The 15,734-nt window shown below is 37.7% G+C and overlaps 1 long non-coding RNA gene across 2 annotated transcripts in view; it reads right to left on the reverse strand.

The window, feature by feature from the left end:
* Positions 1–8,911: 8,911 nt before the first annotated feature.
* The window catches only part of LOC112855623 (uncharacterized), a 457,783-nt gene continuing 450,960 nt past the window's right edge, over positions 8,912–15,734 (reverse strand). For both annotated transcript variants that reach the window (XR_015252571.1, XR_015252572.1), the window contains one exon: positions 8,912–9,236. This is a non-coding gene — a long non-coding RNA (uncharacterized LOC112855623). The remainder of the gene's footprint in view (positions 9,237–15,734) is intronic.

The raw sequence follows: 15,734 nt of genomic DNA on the forward strand, positions 1-15,734 counted from the left end.
GCACTGAATATTGATCTTGTTTCTCAAGTGCTTTAACCAAATAATAATTTGGTCGGTGGCGTGTTGGTCAGTCTTTGGTAGGTTCCATTTTCCTCCTTTCACTCAGTGAGAGGCTTGCCTAAGTAGAAATATGCCTGGTCATGCTGAGAAGTAGAAAATAATATTTTTTTTAATCCTGTTTCTATATCCACTGCCATCTTCTGGCTTTTCTGACTGGTTTTGCTCAATGGCCAGAATGCTTAATTGCAAAAGTGACTGGGATCTTGGTCTTCTAGTTTCCAGATCACTTGTTATTCTACCATGCGACATGGCATTTCCCAAAAGACCCTGCCTTCTTTGAGGCACATTTTTACAAGTTTCTGTCTTAAAAGCACATGATCTTTTTTGTACCAGCCTCAATCCACCCCCAAAATTACATTCACCAACTGAATGAGAAACATTGTGAGGACAGAGCCTTAATTCACCTAGTGTTTGTGTCTTCCATTTTTCTTGGTCAATTTCATAGTCTGGACCTTATAAGGGTTCACTCTATCATCAATGGTTGAACAATTAGTTAATAACATACACATACTCTAATCTCTGAATTAATTATATACAGGTAATCATAAAATTTATCATCCAAATTTGGACCCTTTGGAGAAAAGAAGTGGCATTACTCTCTTAAACAACATGTGTAAGTTGGGACAATGGTTCTCTCCATTATATAAAGAATTTGCATAGTACCTGATACATAGGAAGTGTTCAATAAATGGTAACCTTTAAAAGGAATTGTATTAAAAGAAGTGAAAGCATTGACAATTTAATAAAGAGTAAACTTAAGAGTGGTTCCCTTAATGTGGCAACTAGGTGGCTTAGTTGGTTGACTGTCTGACTTCAGCTCAGGTTATGATCTCATGTTTCATGAGTTCAAGCCCCACGTTGGGCTCTGTGCTGCCAGCTTAGAGCCTGGAACCTGCCTCAGATTCTGTGTGTCCCTCTTTCTCTCCCTTCCCCTGCTCCCACTCTGTCTCTGTCTGTCTCTCAAAAATAAACATTTAAAAAAGAGAGTGGTTCCCTCAAATAATAACACAGAACAATGGGTTGCTAGTGAAAAAAAAGTTTTCTTTCTGGCATGGGTGTTGAATTTGAAGTCTACTAGACTTCCCACCTAGGAATCAAAGTGGGATAGTAAAGAATTTTTTAAAGGCAAACATACAGGTGGAGATATTTTCTAAGGAGATGAACTTGGGAGATAAAGAGCCAGGGCCACAACAAAATAATCATTATACTAGCAGGGATAGCGGAAATACCTTAAAATAAAATAACAGAATTCAGAAAGGTTCTATTTGTTTTTCAGGTTCCTTTGTTATTATTTAATTCTTACTTCATGAAGTTGACAATATTTTTAAAGTAGTTCGTCCCAAGTGACATCCCAGGATTAGAAGACATGGCTCCCAATTTCCAATGCCATCTCCCGAGGAACATAACTTACTTTTTTACTGATGCTCTATAGGATTATCTGTAATTCTGGGCTGCCTTTGCAGGCTATCATTTTCCTGGGGAGCAGGCGTGCTGAGAGGCAATCCATCTTACTCCCTTCCTTCCAACTTGAGACTTGACCCTCGATCGCTGAGGTCTGATCTCTAATGTTTCAGCACCAGCTGCAACCCAATCCGTCAGTGAGCACAGCTGAGCTAAATTAATCTAATTTTTTTAGCCTTTGCACCCCAGATATCAATCTCCTGGGCAGTTAGTGCTCCCTGAGCCAGCCATGGATTCCACAACTGCTTATCACTGCCCCCTTTGTACTTCAGCCCCCAAGCTGCAAACAGCCTTGTGGGCACCACCAAGCTACACAAACATTTGTCCCCACAGCCGACTAGCTTCCTCAGGCCAGTGCGCCTAATGAGCTGGCCGTTGCCCGTAAATCAAGTCAAGCATACACAGTTCGGGCTTTCATCAGGTGAGCCCCGTTCAGCAATGCCTTTGAAGGAGAGGCCCCTGTGGGCTGCAGAGGCTGTACGCTGCCCAGATAAACACCCCATCTCAAAGATGTTGTTCTGTTTTGCAGACAGCCTTGTCGTTAGTGGGAGGAAGCGTGCTGGGTTGCCAAGTACCAGGAGCAGACTGATGTGACTTGGGAGCCAAGGAAAAGAAACACACACGCATATACACACACACATACACAGACACACTCACACACTCACACACCCTCCCGAAGAGCCCAACTGGAGAGATGAGGAAAACACAAGGGGTGAAAATCTCATACACCATTCTCTCACCCCCAGATGTGCCCATTACCGGACAGTCAGTGTAGATGTGGTACATGTGGCTTGGATGAGACCTGTCATGAGGACCTCCAACCGTGCTTCTGACCCACGGACGGCCAGCTTGGGGACCCTCTGCCTCCAGTGCCCTCCCATCCTTTCCTCCCTCAAGCCTCTCCAGGCTCCTCTGCATGTTCAGTGCCTTCTCTGCAATTTCCCTTGTCTAAAATGTTCCACTAATTAGCTTCTGTTCCCACAACAAGACAAAATTTGTATATGATGATTTCTTATGCTTTTAGGGCAAACCATTTTTTATACTGGTTTAGAATGTCTCTCCATTTAGTATTAGCAAGTGATCAGTAAATTCTGTAGTGATTTTTCAAAATTCCTTTAGAATTGTTGAATTTTCTTCATTAATAATGATAATATTAATACAGACACCATTCCAGAGGCCAAGGATATAGTGATGAACAAGCCAAACACCTGTATTCTATGGGGGGTGGGGGGAGACAATCAACAAGAAAGCAAATAAATATAGGATGCAATTTCAAGTAGTAATCAGTGCTATAAATAAAATTTAAGTGGGAGAGGGGATAAAGAGAGATGGTGGGGCTGATGACAGTGAGGTGATTTCAATGAGGCATCAGGCATGGGCCCTGGAGACATCATGTTTAAATTGAAGTTCATTTGAGGTGAGGAAAAAGATATCTGTAGGTATGGGTAAGAACACTCAGGTAGAAGAAAACGCAAAGGTCCCACAATGGGACCTGGGGGAGAAGAACAGGAAAGTTGAGTCACAGGCAGAGGAACTCGGTGTAGGACATGGGGTCAGAGAGGCAGGCAGGAGCTGTGCCAACATGAGAGGTAAGGGGAGGGAGTAAGCATGGTATATATCACTTCCAAGAAGGGCATGATATCTCTTATCTCCTTTAGCCCTCACATAACCCCACAGAGATAGTATTAGTATCCTCTTTGTAGTTCTACAAACTAGGGCTCACAGTAGCCAGGTGGCTTGCTGTAGTTCCCAGAGATGGTAAGTGGCAGAATCCAGAGCTCAGTTCGAAACTGCTACTTGACCCACAGAGTTTCTGTGGATTTAAGCCCCAACCTTAAATAGATGACAGTTTTGTTAGGGTGGCACCATTTACCCTGATGAAAAATGTGAAAACAGAAAACAGAATTTATGCTAATCTGGATTGTACAGTGATGGCAGTGGCTACTTTATCTTTGTTGTTGTTCCTTTGGAGCAACGACGCTCCCGCTTTCCCACAGCCTTGTGGTAGATATGAAGACTGAGCAAATGGGATCAGGGGGATTGCTGCTGAGATCAGGTATAGTGCAGCCACATGTAATACTAGGGGACGTTAAAGTCAGTCTTGTTCATATAAATCAGGGTTTTCCAAACTTTAGCCATTTGAAAAGCATCTTGACTTTTTTGCCATATTCTTGCACTATTATTTATCTAATATTTTCCTTCAAATTGACTCAACTTTTTTCTTAAATAAATTGGTCTATAAAGGAAATTTTGTATTTATATTAGCAACATAAAGCCAGTATAGTTTGCATAAAAAGAAAGTATGTATCAATAAATTAAATCAATGTTTACCTCCATTTTGTCTAAACTATCCAGAGTCCCCTTATCAATGTGGGGCAAAGCTGTGGGCAACCTGAATTATCTCTTCCTATTTCTTTTTTTTTTTTTTTTTAATTTTTTTTTTCAACGTTTATTTATTTTTGGGACAGAGAGAGACATAGCATGAACGGGGGAGGGGCAGAGAGAGAGGGAGACACAGAATCGGAAACAGGCTCCAGGCTCTGAGCTATCAGCCCAGAGCCCGACGCGGGGCTCGAACTCACGGACCACGAGATCGTGACCTGGCTGAAGTCGGACGCTTAACCGACTGCGCCACCCAGGCGCCCCAATCTCTTCCTATTTCAACAACAACAAAAAAGGGTGACAGCTAAGTATCCCTGTGTCAAATGGTTAATGCTTTGTCCGTGTACTTTATATCATTTTCCATAACTATACTTTCGGAATTTAGCAAGGTGTACTTTGCTGCCTTTTTCATTTATGCCAAATATTAGCTTTAAATCCTGCACAATAATGGTCGTCAAGTGCCACAGTATGAGACACTGCAATCGTGTGGTATGCTTTCTTCTATCTCTGTTGGTTTTAGCACAATTGCTCAAGAAAAGTTCTGGAACTCAGTAATTAAAAAAAGTTTACTACTGAAATCATCTTCCTCCACCTTCCTCCTTCCATACTCCTTTTAAAAGCCCCTACCTCTGGCTTCCTCAGTTTTCCTATTTTGAAGCCACAGAGCTATCTGTGGATGTGGAGAGGTGAAGGAACGTATAGATCAAAGGGGGGGAGACAAATTAAGTAGTTTTATTTTGTATTTGTTCACATCTATGTCCTTTCCTCTTTATTTCCATTGTCCCCATCTTAATTCAAGTCCTGATGACTTCTCAAATTATTCCAAAAGACCTTCAGATGAATCTCTCACTGTTGCCTTTTCTCCCGGTCTACCCCGTAGCTGCCAACATGAAGTAACAACACCAACATATCACTCTCTTGTTTTTAAAACATTCATTAATTTCCCACTGTCTGCTGAGATAAAAACCTGCCTTCTCTCTTAGACATTCAAAGTCTTCCACTATATTCTCCAGTCTACTTTTATCTCACCCTTCCATACTCCATTCTCATGTACACTGGATGCCCTGAATCAAATAATCCCTGTAATAATAATTCAATAATCATCTTGAGTCTTTATATTGTTCTCATATAATTCCCTCCATATCACCTTTAACTCTCAAAATCCCACCCATGTCTTAAGGCTCATTCCAACTACTCTCTTCTCTAATGCGTCCATATGTATTCAGATGGATACAGGGATATAAGGCCTGCATTCTTCACCTTGTGTCAAGTTTCACTACATGTTATAAAGCAGATTTTTTTTTTTAAATTAGGGAAAGGAGGTCAGTTGTACACACATTAGTTCTACTGTCATAACACTATGACATAGGAGAGTGGTGTGTTTAGTCATCTCCAAATCCCTTGTTTGGCCTGAGAGAGGATAGGTAACAAGAATCTGAATAGTTAGGTTTTGTTTTTACTAGGAGAGAAGTCAGTGGTTGATAGAGAGTAAAATTTCACTGTTTGAGGAACTGGAGAAAGTCACTGGCCTCATTATGAACTCTCCTGAGAAAAGACAAGAAATGGATTTCATTGGCCCCTGTTGCACTACTCCATTAATCACCTCTGCTGTCAAATATTATTTCCTTTTGTCAGATTTACAGAGACTCTCATTAGAGACTTTCTAATGACAACTCTTTCCTTGTATATACTTCTTATGACCATGAGACCCTCAATAATAATAAATAAACAAATAAACAAATATTTCACTATCTTGAGATTGTCATCTATATGGAGAGACTCATGTAAGTGATAAACATTTTCTTTTTCTTTTAAAAAATGTTTATTTATTTTGAGAGAGAAAGAGAGAGAGAGAGAGAGAGAGAGAGAAGAGAGAGGAAGTGCACAAGTGGGGGAGGGGCAGAGAGAGAAAGGGAGACAGAGAGAATCCTAAACAGGCTCTATGCTGTTGGCACAGAGCCCACAGGGGGCTCTATCTCAAGAACTGTGAGACCATGACTTGAGCCGAAATCAAGAGATGCTTAACCAACTGAGCCAACCAGGTGCCCCAGTGATAAACAAGGGAAAGAATTGCCTATGTTTCTCTGAAGTATGCCCCAGCCTGGATGCATGTGACCATTGTGACCATTGTGACCATCAGTCAACCTTGTCATGTGCCCACAGCAGTAAGATGAGAAAAGACTGACAGGTATGGAGGTTGCTGTGAGGAAAACCAAGGACTCATATGATACTTGAATTGCATTATCAGAGGCTCAAGAGATTTGGCTTCTCTTAATAAAGTCCTAGGACTAAAACCGGGAGTTCAAGAAATATGAATGTCATTGTATATTAAAAAAGAAAGTATGTTAAACACAGTTCTAATAATTAGGAAATACTTCTAAGGCCCATATTTAATACTTTTATTCTAATACAAAAAAACACAATCAGTTGTGCTAGTCATAACATGCATACATGTAAGGGTGTGGAATTATCATTATTGGAATCATTAGTAGGAAAGATTTGCTGAACATACCAAGTGTGGTATAATACAGGAATGACATTACTTATCACTGTACCCATTAGATAAAAGGCACATTTGGAATTTTAGAGATAAAACACATGGAAGCACACATAGGGATGTATTCTCCCACTACAAAAATTGGCCAGTTGATTGACTGGAATGTCATGGATATCAATGTAGCCCTTAGACAGAAGCTAAGGTATCAAGAGGCTTCTGTGACCTGTCGTTGTGCTCTCCCAAGCTTTGTCCTCCCTCCTATCAGAACTTCCCTTCCATTCCAGTCATGTCTATTTGTCCCCTAGAAAGTGGTTTTTCTCTGCCAGTGCTAGGGGAGAGTCACTGGGTGCTTTCAGACAGAATCCCTTCCTGCCCCCTGCCTCCCATCCTCAATGCATGTGGCACTTCTGGCAGGAACCAGCTCTACCAGTTCTTGCTCAGACCTTCTGGATGCCTGTCAAAGACCATTTGTGACAGGACTTGAGAAGAGTAACAAAGCAGCTTTCCCTTCAAACCCTCGGAAGAATGTGAAAACCAGAGTGGGGACACATAGGCTCTTTGTAACATCAGGTACGCAGTGTCAGCTGCCTTCTCTGGCTGGCAGGGCTAAGTGACAGAATACAATGAAATGCTCAATGGGGCTGCATCGGGCTAGTTAGGACAGAGGATGCATTTTATTAAAGAAAGTAACATTGTGCCTCCTGCCAAACTGAGGTAATTTCCTTCCCTTTTCTATACTTCCCAGCATTCCAGATTTATACATTTTTACAGTGTTTGCCAGAGCTCACCTGAAGAAAGCTCTTCTCAAATAAAAAACTTAAAGAAATATTTTTGTTCAGGGCCCAGACCCATAAAGAATAACTACCACAAGCTTAAAAAATCCCAACCTAATTTTACAACTAATTACTTAAACAAACCAAATAAACAGACGAGGTTTGTCTCACTGAAAAGAAGACTACAAGCATATAACCTGCCCCGGAGTTTGGTAGAGTCAAATAACAGGACTCCTCACCCCACACCATCTTCTCATTGGCCTTACAGTCAGTCAATTCTTTTGTCTCTGAAACCAAGATGCTTGTACATTTCAATACATATGTTTCATCATCCAACCAAAAACATGATCACTTTTCAGTTACTAGAATTGCTTAGGATATGTATAGATAAAGTCAGATCTTTCTTGTTAATGACATACGAGTCAACAAGAACTTTAATTTGATTCTGGATGTTCTCCTAAAATTCAGTAAGGGAACACATTCCTTTCAGGCAAATTGTCTGATCAAGAGCAACAAACATGACCAAATGATAACTAACGTGTGGCTTGGGAGAGTTAGCATTTCTCCCAGGGTTAGTCTGGTGATGAAAAGGACCTGAGTGCTGGAGGATACAAAGGGATGGGGCTGTTACACTCATATCTATCATATACTGGGCCCTTTGATGGGAATTTCACATACATAATCTCACTTAGTCTCTCCACACACAATAAAACTAGCTCGTATTACAATTTAGGAACCCGAGGCTGAAAGAGATAGCCCTGAATTCCCAAAGCTAAAAATTGATCCAATATGTAGTAATACTACGGTCTATTTTAATAATCTAGTATAAAATGTTCAGTTAATTCAATTCAACATGCATTCATTTTTATATTCCCTGGAGCCTAAAATATATATGATACTCTCTCATAAGAAGTCACAGGAAGGTGAAGTTCATTCATTTATCTACACATCGTACAACACTATAATTAATGAATAATCTCAGTACTACTGTGAAGAAGGTCCTATATTGTTACAGAAGAGAATAATTCGTTCTATAATGAGTGAAAGGTGTTGTGTTGAATTTATTTTTTTTTTATTTTTTTTTTAATTTTTTTTTCAACGTTTATTTATTTTTGGGACAGAGAGAGACAGAGCATGAACGGGGGAGGGGCAGAGAGAGAGAGGGAGACACAGAATCGGAAACAGGCTCCAGGCTCTGAGCCATCAGCCCAGAGCCTGACGCGGGGCTCGAACTCCCGGACCGCGAGATCGTGACCTGGCTGAAGTCGGACGCTTAACCGACTGCGCCACCCAGGCGCCCCGGTGTTGTGTTGAATTTAAAGCAGCGGCCTCAATCTTTTCAATGTGAAGACCTCCCTTATTTGTCAGAAAGATTTGGGTGCCCCATGATAGTAACTGAGAATTAGCTGAGAGATTACCTATCCACCATAACTTGATAACCATGTGATACAATTTTTTGTTTCAATAACCCCATTTACTGATATTGGCAAAACGTTAATACATATATCTGATATAACACAGTGCCTAGAAAGAGTCCAGACACGTGGCCTTAAAAGCACTCTCCACCAAAGCATCCATGACCCACAGGCTGAGAACCATTGTTTCAAAGATCAACAAAGAAGGAAAATGTGTGGAATTAGGAAGCACTGATTTGCAGAGAGCTTTGGAGTCCTCTCCAAAGCAGTTCTAAGGAGATATGTGCCTTAAAAAATAAAAGACAAAGGGGGCTCGCTTGGGATTGATTTAGAGAAGTTATTTTATGGAGTTAATTTCCTGGCAGCCTGTATGACTTTCCTGAGTCTCCTGTGACAAATTGCTACAAATCAGGAGGCTTCAAAGAACAGAAATTCATTCTCTTCCAGTCTAAAGATCAGAAGTCTGAAATCAAGGTGTCGGAGGGGCCGTGTTCCCTCCAAAGGCTCAAAATGAGAATGTTTCCTGGTCTGTTCCAGCTTCTGGTGGCTCCGGGTTTTCCATGGCTTGTGGCTGCAACACTTCACATGGCTCCAACTTCATATGGTCTTTTCTGCTTTATCAGTGTCTTCTTCTTAGTCTCCTGTCACCTGTCATTGGATTGAGGTGAGTCCAGATAACCCACAATGATCTCATCTTGAGATTTTAAATTACATGTGCAAACAACTTTTTTTCCCCCAGTAAAGTCACACTCCCAAGTTCTAGGAGTTAGGATATGGACATATCGTTTTTGGGGGACCACCATTCAACCTGCTACACAGCCCAACCCCTCACTTATGGCTCCTGGTTTAGTCCAAGGAAAACAATGATGTCAAGAGGGTTAGAAAGTGGTGACTTGTGAATTAGGAATGACACAGGGGACCAAGTTCAGGTGTGCTAGTGATCACTAAGACATCTCAGTTCATCCGGCAGCTACTTTCTAAGGCCTAAAGAAAGGCTCCTTACCTAGAAATGCACTTTAAAACATGACATAATTTTAGTTGCTTTTTAAAAAATTATAATAATAATTCATGGCCATTAAATATTCTTGAAAATATTTTTAAAAATCACAGAAAGATAAGTGAAAATAAAACAAGTTACTCCACAACTTAGAAAAAGATAAATTCTGGAATGTTTCCCACCTCTGCTCTCCCTTACTTAATCCCTCACCACTAATATTAGACTTCATCAATTAGACTCCACTTATTTAAATGAAGTTAAATTAAGTTTGGTTTTTAACATGCTAATTTTAAAAATAATAACATTTTAATATATAATGACATTAACATCTATTTATGAGGAGTCAAGATTTATAAATTCTGATTTATAAAATAATATTTGTATTTTCTGTAAAATGGAATAACATTTTTTCATAAAGCATTCCATACCTTGATCGTGTCTTCATTATAATGTTGCTCTCTACTCATATATATGAGAGTATATGTAATCATTTAGTCATTACCATAGTACTGAGAGCTAGGCAGATTTTTAACAAATGAAAATAAAGAGTAAAAAGAATAACTCAATCTGTAGACAATACAGCTAGCAAGTCATAGACCTCGGGTTGGAGCCCAGACCATATAACCTCAAAGGCATTAAGCCATCTGGCTTCTGGGAATAATATTCTGGGGTTTTTGATATTTGTTTTTCCCAGGCAATGTACACATAAATTCTCACATGACTTACTTTATTCTCTTTAGATGCTTACATGCATACATTCTGACTTTACATGCATTCTCTCCTTTTAATTTTTTGATCTAGTTTACAAAGTAGAATTTTTCATTCTAATTTTATAGCAAAACAAACAATTCTTCCCAACCCTCATAACCCTGGAGATGCTAGGGAGAAATGACACTGTGAGATTGCCAGTTAGGCACCCAGTATACCAAAACAACATGCAAGTGCTTGTTTCTCTTTTGTTTTTCCTTCTCTCTCCCAATATTTCCCAAATGGTGGCCTATGTAGCTAATTCCACACTAGTCTCAGAGGAAGTATAAAGTAACTGAGTACTGACTTAAAAAAACATTTGATAAAAACATGTCATAGAGATATTCAACATGCATTCTATAAACATGGCATTATTTCATTTAAAATCAAATTTTTTCAGGATATAGCATGTGTAGTTGGTGAAACTAATAACTGACATCCAATAAGAGGAGGAATCAGAAATGCTGTTGTGGTTCATTTTACACACAAAATTTGTAATGTATATGTTATATATTAATAATACAAGTAATATGTTAATACAACTAATATTTATTAATAATATATTGTTATATATACTATATATTAATGATATACAATTTGTTATGTAATGCTTTTCTGTCCTTTATACAGGCTTTGTTTTCTACCAAATGTTAGAGTATGGACATTTCTTCATGTGTCTAATGTTAAAGAACTGTATACATGACTCATCACATTTCCTTTTATATAATTACTATTTTTTATTTATACATTTTCCTATTGCTGAGCATTTAGGCCATGTTTTTGTGGGTTTTTTTGCCATTATAAACAATGCAGAAGAGGACTTTTTTGCACTAATCTTTGTCACCATCTCTGATTAGTTCCTTGGCATAGATTCTCATAAGTAGATCTATTGCATCAAAAATCATAATCATTTTACAGCTCTTAGAAAAAGTTGCATTTTGCTTTCTATAAAGAGTTTATCAATTGACATTTCTAACACCTCTTATCTTCCATATCCTTGCAAGATCAGAGTATTATCTTGTTTGTTAAGCGATTGCTACTCTTATAGGAAGGAAGTGATACTTAGTTTTACTCAGTATTTTTTATTATTATTGTAAAAGGACATTTTTAAAAATAACCGTTCCTTAGTCTTTTACATTTCCTCTTCTTATGATTTGTTCATGTTCTTTGTGATGTTTTCTACTGGGATCTAAATGTCTTCCTGATTGGAACTCTCTCCTCCGTAGATAGGCAGGGTGCTGTTTTAATACAGAAATATGTTTTCACAAGGAAACAATTCTCCATTTTTCCATGATGATGAAATGTTGCCTTCACTGCATTTGATTTTCTCATGACATTTTGTGAGTAAACATCTTATGAATGACAGAGGCCCCAAAAGGCAATACTATGATGTGGACTGTTGTTGATAATTTGAAAAAGACAATAAGTGTCTTAGCCATCTTGAGTTCATCTCGAAATAGTGTAAATAAATACTTCTTCCAAAGATATTAATCCCGACAAATATTTTCCAATATTTTAGGCATTTCTTTTTTAAACTAACTTTAGAGCACTAAATTTTAGATGGTTATTTAACGGAAGAACATTTTCCTACGTGTTCTATGTGTTTCCTCTAAAATTCTGAGTGAGCCTTTCACCTTCTGGGTATAGTAACAAGGAACATCACCCCCATATTAGTACTGTTTTTGGTATACAAAGTAAGCTTTCTTACCAATGACACTGATGATGATTGTAATTTTGTACTCTGTGTACTCTTCAAGTAAGTACAAGTCTCAAACTTCCATATATGTTCAAGTGTGAGGAGCTGGCAGTGAGACAAGCTGGCTCCATCAGCCTGGGTTACTCATTACTCCCTAGCTCTTTCCCATGTTTGTAAGTATGTCTTTTGTAATGGAGCCACAGGAAATCTCTGTTCTATAAGCATGGAAATGGCAGTGTCATACATGAAATCTCCTCCTAAGCTAACAGTCTTCATTTCTCAGGGATAAATAAGGAATTAACCAAACACTGGCTGAAGGCTTTAGGTTTAGAACAAAAGGAGGACCTAAAACAGCATCTGGAACAGAATGAGACTGGCAAAATATTGGGACCTTCCCAATAAAAGTTTCCATCATGGGATCACAGGGCATGAAGGTGCAGAAAACAAATCATACTACAGGGAATCATAACTGAGGACCTGCCCACAGAGGGGTTCCTCCTTGGGGGTAGATTAGGAAAAGCCCAGGTGGCGAAATTCCCTGAAGTACAGCTGCAGAGAACCAGCCCCTTTTAATCAGGGCTCAGTTTCTACTGTGGCTAAGCTGGTTGGTAAATATGACAACTGGTTACAATGTTGTCTTTGAGACTAAAATACTGAAGTGCTTTTTCAATCATTATAAATATATTTTATTACTATGCTTTATGTTATGACATGTGGAGTTAAGACTCTATTTTTATTTTTAATTCTTTAAACATACATGGACTCTTGACCACAATATTTGGTTGTCTAGAACTCTTTACCAACCATGAGGGATAATAGATTTTACTGTATAGCTTCTGTCTCTTACTCAGATTTTAATCAATTTAAGAGCAAAGGAATGATTTTTCTGCTTCCTTTGGTCTCCCAGCAGGCTGCAATTGAAAATGGATTCTGATGGCTTGGAAAAGTTAATCCATCTCTGAAAGGTATGGGAGACCAGCTCACTAAGCAGGAGCTGGCCCAGTATGTCAAATCCTGTGGTGACTCCGTGCACCTTGAACTAAGCATACCTTTGGCACTAGTCTTAGTAACAGCACTTATCAATCAAGTCTTTGTGTAGCTGAGTCAATGATTTGACACGTTAAATGAATAATTATGGATTGGCTGACCTAGAGTGCATTTCAGGAGCCAAACTTCAACTTACTAATAGCTCTAGGATCAAGCTTCATACTGCACAGAAACACATGTCTGCAGACAATAAATGATGCCATTATTCTTGGTTTGGTATGATATTTATGATTGATCTTAACCCTTTGGTGAGAATGTGTTTTATACCCTCTCATTTGTTTTCAATCTATTTTAAGTATGTTAAGTTTCAAGACTCCACAATCATAGTCTAACATCTTGTTTTATTATGTGTTTTCTTTAAGACAAATCTGGGTGCAATTTTTAACGCTCATTTATCAAACTTTGTGATCCCTTAAAACAATATCCTGTGTGCCTAAGGAAGTTCTACATTAAAAATACCAACTTTTAAAAAGCAATAATAATCTTTCAAGAAATACTTTGTTTTTAAAGGTTTATTAAAATGTGCTTGTCTTAACTTTTCAAAGTCAAGGTGACTTTTGATAGTGGATTTGCACGTAAAACACTGAGAAAAACAGCCTTATATCTTAATAAGGTCTGAATTGGAAAAAGGGAAGTACTTTCTGGAGTATCCTTAGCATTCTTACACCTTTTAAACTACCTCCCAAGGAATATGCTTATGAACTTGCTCATAATATTTCTTTCATTACTCATGAAAATATTATTTTCATGGAAATTTTACCATATGACATTACACTTGCCTAAAACTCTTGTTTTTGCCCTGCAACATTTCTCTTTCAGACATGAACATTTCTAGAGGAATTTTGGTATATAGAGAAAATGTAGTGTTCTATTTAATGATTACTATGAACACTTCAAGAGGCAAAAGAAATACTCTGAGGTCAATCTGAAAGTAAACAAAAAACCCTACTCACTTTATTATAACTGGAAAATTATACACATGATGGTATTTATAATCTGGTTTCCATTCCAAGTCAAATTAAAATGGGTCATTTTGTTCACTTGGCTTATATTTAATTCCAGAGGAAAAAAATCTGACATTTTGTTAAACAAACATTTGTGTTGTTATAATATATGTCTACATGCTGTTAAAAATGATTGGAAGTCAAGAATTCTGTCAAAATTTGTCGCTTTCTTTTTTAACTTCATACTGGACAGTTAGGATGATAAACAAAAGTCTAATACTGAATTAAAGATATTATTCAATTTTTAAAATATGAATGAAATGTGAAATTAACCCATAAAATAATTAAAATTATATAAATATACACATATATTTTAAAAGTTGAGACATAATTGACATATAACATTACATTATTTTCTGGTATATGATATAATAATTTAGTATTTGTACATGCTGTAAAGTGATTACCACAATAAGTCCATTACCATACACAGTTAAAATACACATATTTTATATAAATGTACTCTATAAACATCTTAAAATAAAATCTCCAAGATTATAAAGTAAAGGTTTCTTTATACTTAGACATTAAAATTTTTTTTTTAATGTTTATTTACTTTTGACAGAGACAGAGTGTGGGCAGGGTAGAGGAAGAGAGAGAGACACACACACAGAATCTGAAGCAGGCTCCAGGCTCTGAGTTGTCTGTCAGCACAGAGCCTGATGCAGGGCTCTAACTCATAAACCGTGAGATCATGACCTGAGCCCAAGTCGGACGCTTAACCAACTGAGCCACCCAAGCGCCCCTATACTTAGACATTAAGAAAGGAAAAATCTACTTGTATAATTTGTTAAATATGACAACTTAAATTTTAAACTGTTACCCATTGATCATTTGATCAATTACCCATTTGATCATTTACTTCCTAGAATCCTTCCTGTGTTTTCCCAGAGCTATCTCTAGCTCGGCAGAAATAAAACTTGAAAAAAACAAACAAAAACCTGATACCAATTACTTCAGCATAGTGTTACCTAACTTAGATAGGCTCCAAAGTAGTATAAGGGAAAGTAGAAGGAGCAAGAGTAAGCATAATAAAATTGTGATTATAGATTAAGCTCAAGCAAATGCAATTTGAGAACGAAATTATACTGAAATAGCCCTTGAACATTCTGTGCTACATAACTCTGGACTATGAGAAATCCAGTGACAGAGATCAACTTGGGTCACAAGATTATAGGAAAGGGATGATGGCCTTAGGTATTGAGAGAAACAATATATTGTTATAGGGTTCTTATATGGGAAAGTGCATCGAATTACTTGGAGGTAGACTGCAATAAATTAAAGATTTTACAGTATAAACCCTAAAGCAATTACTAAAATAAGCCAAGACCCAAGAGTTATAGGTAATAAGTCAACACTGGGAAAAAAACATAATAAAAATATGCCTACACAATTAATCTAAAATAACACAGAAAACAAACGGCAAGATGATAGATTAAACTAAACTTCAATCAATAATCACATTAAATTAAATGGTTTAAGAACCTTATTAAAAGGTAGAGAGAGTCAGACTGGATTTTTCAAAAAAATAATAATTATATGTAGCCCATAAGAAACTCATTTTAAATATAAAGACACATAGGCTTAATGTAAATGGATAGAGGAACATCTGCAACTCCTATATATTGCTAGTTGGAATGAAAAATGTTTGAGCC

Source organism: Puma concolor, chromosome B3 (assembly GCF_028749965.1).
Source record: "Puma concolor isolate L17-30 chromosome B3, mPumCon1.1.hap2, whole genome shotgun sequence".
In the NCBI taxonomy this organism is placed as follows: Eukaryota; Metazoa; Chordata; class Mammalia; order Carnivora; family Felidae; genus Puma; species Puma concolor.